Here is an 8,080-nt window from a genome sequence, read left to right as displayed (position 1 = left end):
TAATAATTTACATTTTTTTACCTATTTATGTGTCCACCAGTCACCACTAATAGCTACAATATCCATTCAGTGTTATTGCTATCCCAGGTACTAGTATTTTTATATAGTGAAAAAGGAAATCTTTTCAAATACTCTCAAATAGATAATTTTTTAGAAAAATTTGATGAAGATTAGGTCCACTATTGGTTTTAAATGTGTGATTCGACTAATTATTATTTAAACTCCATCAATGTTATTGATCAATCAATAAACGTCACGTCTCAAATAGTTGAGTTTTCTTTTTTTTTATGACATACATTTTGGCGTTTTTTCATAAATACAAGAACTTTGATGGTTCGCATATGATGAGTTTTTACATTCATACGACTTACTTTTAATTATTACATCATTGAAAAAAAATATCTTTAAATAGTATGTGAAAATAAAAGTTAGGTACCTACCTAATTGTATCTAGATCCAGATAAATTAATTTATGTACAACGTATTTAGTAAACGTAAATGTCAGGTCAGGACGTCAGGTCAGTTCGTAGATCAAAGATAAAAATAATATATTGAAATAATTAATTTAACATTAAAAAATGACATGAGCAAAAAGACCTGGCATATAATATTATTATGATATTATGTGTGTTTATTCTCGAACAACTCTCATAGCGATTGATCGGCCTTCGTGTATGAATTTGATTGAATAATATATAATATAAATATTATATTATGCAATAGGTAACAATTAATTATGTAGGTGTGCACAACGGTACATAATATTATATGGTTGATTGATCTATTTATATTTTACGATTGCAGTGTACAAATGGAAAATTATTACAGTTACTATCATACTTATGCGTAGAAGCAAATAAATATTCCCATTAATATAAAAAAAAAATAGCTCATAAATAGTAATAATTAATTTTATTCGATCATTCATAAATCATTTTGTTATTGTTTTTATCACATTCCATTCAAGAAAAATATTACTACGAACGCGTTTTTATTATTTTTTTCTTACATGCGACCCGTAAGGATATAATAATGATTGTTCGACTAAATGCTTGCAGACTTGCAACACAATTTATAACATTTATAGGTTGACAATATTTTACCGTAGGTATCTCTCCCTCGCACAACGTTATAACTCATAAATCATAAAATGTATTCCTATGTATGCGGTTAAGGGGACAACGTGCGTCAGTCGCCAAGGTCAGTTATTTGTTTCTCACAAGTGTAACATTTCGAAAACAAGTTCAAATCGATCAGCGTAAATAATTGGAAAGTGATCCGAGATCTAAAACACCTATTACGAAAATAATATTTTCGAGGGCATCTATGAATGTATGAACCTATTATGTCTATAATATAATATATACATATTACATATAGTAAATTATTATTTTCCAAATAATTGTTGAATAAACTACTATAGCCTTATAACCTATTAGGAGCCTACAAGGAGCCAAATATAAAAATATCTTGTCATTACGTTTCGACGTGGGTATAGTTATTTAAATTATGTTATAAATGTGTATATGGCCGGGTTTCTGGTTAAAACGTTTTTTTTAAATCAATATATTAATAAAACATAATGTTAAGATAATCAAAACGTTAATTCTCGAATCTTATAATCTTAATATGACATTTTCATTAAATTCCATAATGGACTCCATTTCCGGTTGAAAAACATTTAAAGTTATAATATATTCGAATAGATACGAACAAAAAAATATATAGGTTTCGCTCAAAATCGATTAAGACTTGTATATTAAGAAGGTAAATTTATATATACGAAAGCTACAACGAATGTTATTACTTATTATTAACACGATAATCCAAGGTGAAGGGTGCTATTATTATAAATCGTGTGTATAAATTATGTTCCGTGAATGAGACATCTGTGTAGACATTTCGTCTACAACCTTCATTGACTAGAATATTTTATCCAAAATTGTTACTTTAAAAATATTTAAATCAGTCAAAATTTAATAGACGAACAAAATGTATGAAACTTTTTGATCCCTTGATTGTAAGCAGTAGCGTATATACAAGTTGCGAACCAAACTTCAAGAATGACATCACACTATCTAATATTCTAAAGGGTACAAGTAGGTAACATACATTTTGTCCTGGTTGAATGTTGTTTTAGATTCTGAGCGGAGCGATGTACTGATTTTACAATGATGTATATTATTATATCGATTTTTATTTTGCCTATGTATACACGATAAGTAGTCGAAATAATTCTTCGATTTTCAACCTCCATATCTTTTCTGGTGGGTATGTGAATGTAGTTGGTACTTTAGAGAGGTCAAAATGGAAAATTCCCAAAAGTTTTCAAATGCTTCGAGAAAAACAAAAATTAAATTAAAGAAAACTAGTTTTCAACAAAATCTATTTAGTTATTTTAGTGTAACTAAAAAAACTAAAAACCGTATGTTTATACCGGATTTTTAAATGTGTTCACCGGATGTTTATATTACTATTTTATATACACCATTAAATTGTTTTTTATGGCTTTTTACATGCATAGGAAAATTTCAATTGTTAGTGGTTTTCTTAAATAAAAAAGAAAAAAAATTTCACAGGGTCAAAATACTTGAAAATGTAATACAAGGTTCCTCGTAAGTTTTTGTTAATGGAAATTAAAAAAAAGTTGAGTGTCAATCAACAATATTTTTTTATGAACGGTCTGGACTTTAACAAAATTTGTAAAAATCACGAAAATTTGCAAATTATTTTGAGTTAGAAATTTAGTAAAAATGTTCTATTTATATCTAAGATTTGAAAATGTAATAAAATATTTCCCATAACTTTATATGCCTAAAAAAAAAAAGTTCACCGAAAATCAAACTAATTTTTATGACTTTTTGAAGATTAAGTTGTTTTGACATTGGTTTTTGAGCCGTAAATTAATGAATTCTCATCGAACAATTTTCTTATTTGGTTATTATTCAAAATTGAATAACTCTAGATACTATAAATGTTCACTGAATGTTCATTTTATCATTTTCTATACATGAAAACATTTTCAAAATATATTCGTTTTGAGCTATTTATAGACATTTTCATTTTTCAATTTTTTTAGTTTTTTTCTATAGGTAAATGGCAATTAATTTTTTGGGAGAGGGGGGTCAAAAATCTTGAAATTTTAATACAAGGTCCCTAGTAGGTTATTACAATAAGAAATAAAAAACATAAATGATATATAGAAAAACTTCTTTACAATTTATAACAAAATTATGATCATAAGACGAAAATTCCATAACAAAAAATAAACAAAATATAAATCCGATTATTATTATTATTTTTATCTATTTAAATAGTGAGGAATAGTGAGAGAATCATCGTTTTAATATAATAAACTGTAAGTTAATTAAATTTATTGTAATATTGTGTAATAATCGTATGTATAATAATAATAACAAAATATATTTTTATATGGAGACCAATTGCAAGTTATAATTATATATTATATTACTATATTTTTAATACACTTAGGTACTGGTACATCAAATATTAATATAAAATTTTCTGGGGTTTCTTAATAATAAAATACTATGTCGCGGGTGTGTTAGACAAAAACAGAAAATCACGGTATCGAATCCCCTTAAGTGTTCTATAATTTTTACTTATTATTTATACTTATTATTACACTAGTTTATTAATATGCATATTTATATATTTAAAATTAACAGTAAATAATAAAAAAAAACTTGTTGTCCCCCCCGTGTTGCAATACCATAAGGAAACAAAAATCAAATAGTATTAGCTACATAATATGTATTCATAACTTTATAAGTTCTATTATAATATGCAGTGAAATGCTGGATGCGGCGGCCACCAAGTTAATGGTTTATGTTATCATATTATTATGAATAGTCAAAAAGAAAATTAAATTCGTATTTTCTGCAGTATAAGAACATCTGAAAATAATTGAGTTGAATTTACCGTACATTGGTTGACATTTTTCACATCGTGAGTTAAACTATTAGGTATTATCATTGACTATATATAGTATAACATAGTATACTATGTATAAATGTATAATCAATGCCCAATGGTATTATCGAATAAAGTCGTGATTTTGAATGTTTAATAAATCGATATGTTTCTCGTTAAATAATATAGATTTGCGGTGTGTGCGGTGTCTTATACGTAATAAAATCAGTGGCACCAAATTGTCCACAGCCTATTATGGACTTCACGAAGGTCTTAATCCGGGCCTGTATTTCAGTATGTGTTTTTTGAGTAAAAATACAATAATATATGTACGTATATATTATATAGTTACATAAAACCAATTGCTTTCTAAAATAAACTAATTCGTTGTATAACAAACAGTTATAAATTATATGGGGCATACCGCATACTTATTAAGTATTTAGTCAGGTTTAGATAGGTATTATAATATTACTGCAGCAGTGCTAACTTCCTATCTATACTACAACTGTACTTACATGTGAGAAGTAAGAATTTTCGGGAAGTACCTATATACCTTTATTATTATGTTAATTTTAATAATAATATGTACAATAAACTTAAATTGGTTATGGTTTGACTAATTATTCAAGTCAATATAAAAATAATGTGTGATTAAATAACTCATCGAAAATATATAAACGATAATAATAATATTATATAGTCAGATGAAAGTATGTTATGGAGAACAAATCGTTTTGATCTATTTCGGCATATTATTGTTTATTACTTATTATGAGCTTCGTGTTTCATCATAATTATATTCGAGTTGTATAATACCACGAAACACAAGATAATATAATAATACGGAATGGACGAACACGTTACACGTATCTATCTATATTATTTTTTCGACAAGTGATGTGTGCAAGTCTGTGATTGTGACCGCAGACAATATACTTACGATAGCGTTCGGCCGTCAGCTTTTCGAAACTGGTTGTACAGATACCGGTCCATTTAATTTATGTTGTAGCCACCGGCGGAAATTTTTTTGAAATTATTAATTGAACTAGAAATTATAGCTCAATATGATTTAACCTACTGTACAATTATGTTGCTTCTCGGTAAAAATCGATTCGAATTTAAAGCCCACCGATATACATTGCATAATATTATTAGTTGTTAAAAATGCAAATTTAGAACAAAAAGCATACAAACTATGCAATTGTAAAATATGAAAATCAAAATCTATTATTTAGTTATATAATATAAATGTAATCATAAAACAAAAATCTAGAACATAACTAACTCACTAAAGCTTCATGACAGTTGACGAAACATTTACACGGTGATCCATTTGACGTAGGACTACACTAACGTTTTAGAAATTATTTCTTAAAGAATTTTAGATCGTTATAAAACTACTCTTTTAAAGAAATATTTTATTCAATTTGTTTTCGTAATAATTTTTTAAGTTTTTACTCTTTTGAACGACAACATACATTTTTAATTTAATATTCCGTAGTAGAATATTATTTATTTATAGTATTTTGATATAAATCAATTTTTGGACAACTAGTCTATTAGCTATAACTTAAATATAAGTTTTAAAGTTTAAATGAACGGAGTAATTGACCAACTTTTCATGAAGTACCACTCCACTCCGACCAGATGATCTATAACTTTCAATACCTATACTATTATAACTAATAAACTATTCACACAAAATGTTATTTTATAGATTTAAATACTCCAAATAATATTATGCTTGGAATATGAAAATAAAATTGTATGTTATCATTAAAAAGAGTAAAAAATTAAGAAATTGTAAAAAAAAATGTTGTTTTTCAACGACTCAAAATTATGTAAAAGTAAATATTTTCAAAAACGCTAATAGTTTTTTAAATAATGAGTGTCTTAAGTTAAATGGATCACCTGGTGAATAGTCGTATACATATTGCATAAACATATAACTCTACAAGGTACATAAGTAAATCATATTATAAGTACACTATAATTAAAGCAAATAAAATTAAAATGTTTAATTACAATAATTATGTGAAATAATCGCTTTTAACATCTCGTCACTCTTTATAAAATATGTTGCTGCTTCAGAGTTCAGTCATGTGATTAAAGTTAAACACAAGTTAGAATAAGTAGGTATAATAACAGTTTGTATTTTATTTTATGTGGTTAAAACTAAAATATTTTTACTGTTGCTAGTTTTAACTATTTCATATATTTTTTTAAATAAAACATATTACGCTACATAGTTAATAAAAAGTTTAAGAATTGCTTAAAAAAGTAAATAAATTGCAGATTAGGTACTTATACCTACGTTATACTTTTAAGAGGACGTCATTTGCATGTGTTTTATCCATCTTATAAACGTACAACATAGACCATAGCAAATTTTCACTCAGAAGTTTCAATTTGGAATTGTTAATTTTAATATTAGATTGAATTGATTCATCTATTATATGAAACTTAAAGATATCTAAGATCATTATTTGTTTTTTTTTATATTTTAATTTTAAGGTAAGATTTGAGCATTTTTAAATTGTAATATTTTATAATTTGCTCATATCTCACTTTAAAATTAGAATATCGAAAAAAACAAATACCTAATATTATTACCTTTAAATTTGATTGAGAATACGTCAATTCACTCCACTGTTAAAACTAATAGGTACCTAACACAGAACTGGAAATGCTGCACAACCAATTGCTGGATACAACACTGGTGTCCTTTTAAACAGTAATGTCATTTTGGTAAACGCGCGTAAGTTAAACAATATATTTCCTACAAGAATTGATCGACTTTTTGTAGTGAATTTTATTTTTTTAGGTAGATAAGTATGTATATATTATATATATATATATATATATTTGTAAGAAAGAAGTGCCTACCTATAAGGATTAAATTATTTATTTTTTGTTTATTTAACAAGACTACTGGCGCACATAAATTGAAAGTGCATGACATTACAACACTCAACATTTCTAAATCTGAGCATGTATATCCATGCTGCAGTATATACAGAGTGTTCACCGAGTATATGCTCACCCAAATTGTTTCATTAAATAATACATTTATTCTAGTTCTGATTTTTGGAATTTTTAACATAATATTTTAAAATACTTATAGATTGTTATACTGAGAGTCCTGTGGGGATACAAACTTCTTTTTTAAAATCAAAATCAACCATTAATACTGTAATTTTTATGTTGATGTGTTATCTTTATCGAAATTCAAATGAGTCATTTTTGAGTTATTCGACTTTGTGTAGTAATGTTTAAGGTTTAAGGTTTTAATGTTTAATATGTTTGGAAGATATAGGGAATATTATAACTTGAACGTTATAGTACCTATAATTAATAACAATCTATCACCATGTTATATTTTGTAAAAATGTTCCTAGTATAATAAAAACTAGATTATTTTATTGTTTTTTAATAACATTTTTAAGGATTATTATAATTGAACACATTTATATACATTATAGATATATACATTTTATAACTATAACTCAGAAACTACTCGTTTTTAATTTAGGTTTGTAGGTACACCAAAGTTTTTAAAAACATTATGTGATTCATCATTTACAGTGAAAAAGGTTGGTTTCCATTTGAAAAAAAAGAAGTTTGTATTGCTACCAGACACTCCATGGAAAAAAATCTAAATATTTTAAAACTTGCTTAAGAATCCCAAAAACCATAAATTGGATAAATTCATTATTAAAGGAAAAAATGGGGATGAGCATGCTTAGTTAATCATCCTGTATTTATATCGACGCAGGGCGGTAACTACCTATAATTATAATTAATACGCAATACGCGTATACAAGTCTAACGTTTTTTTTTGTTTTTTTTTTTATTAGTGACGTTAAAAAACAATACTACTTATACCAAATAGCTGCGACCGATATGATATAATGCCGCGTGTGGTAATAAAGTATTTAATAATATATAGTATACCTGTATTAAATTAATTGTGTTTATATGTTACTAGACTGTATATGATATATAACACTAATGTGCTGCGATCGTATAAGGACTGCAGAAGGTTACACGGTCGTCAAAAGGTCAATAATATATGTTCAAACAATATATTAGCACTGCAAAATTAGGTATATAAGTGCCTACGAAACGACCGCCAAGGAGGAAT

The sequence above is a fragment of the Metopolophium dirhodum genome, chromosome 1, assembly GCF_019925205.1.
Source record: "Metopolophium dirhodum isolate CAU chromosome 1, ASM1992520v1, whole genome shotgun sequence".
NCBI lineage: Eukaryota > Metazoa > Arthropoda > Insecta > Hemiptera > Aphididae > Metopolophium > Metopolophium dirhodum.
This window is presented reverse-complemented; position numbering follows the sequence as displayed.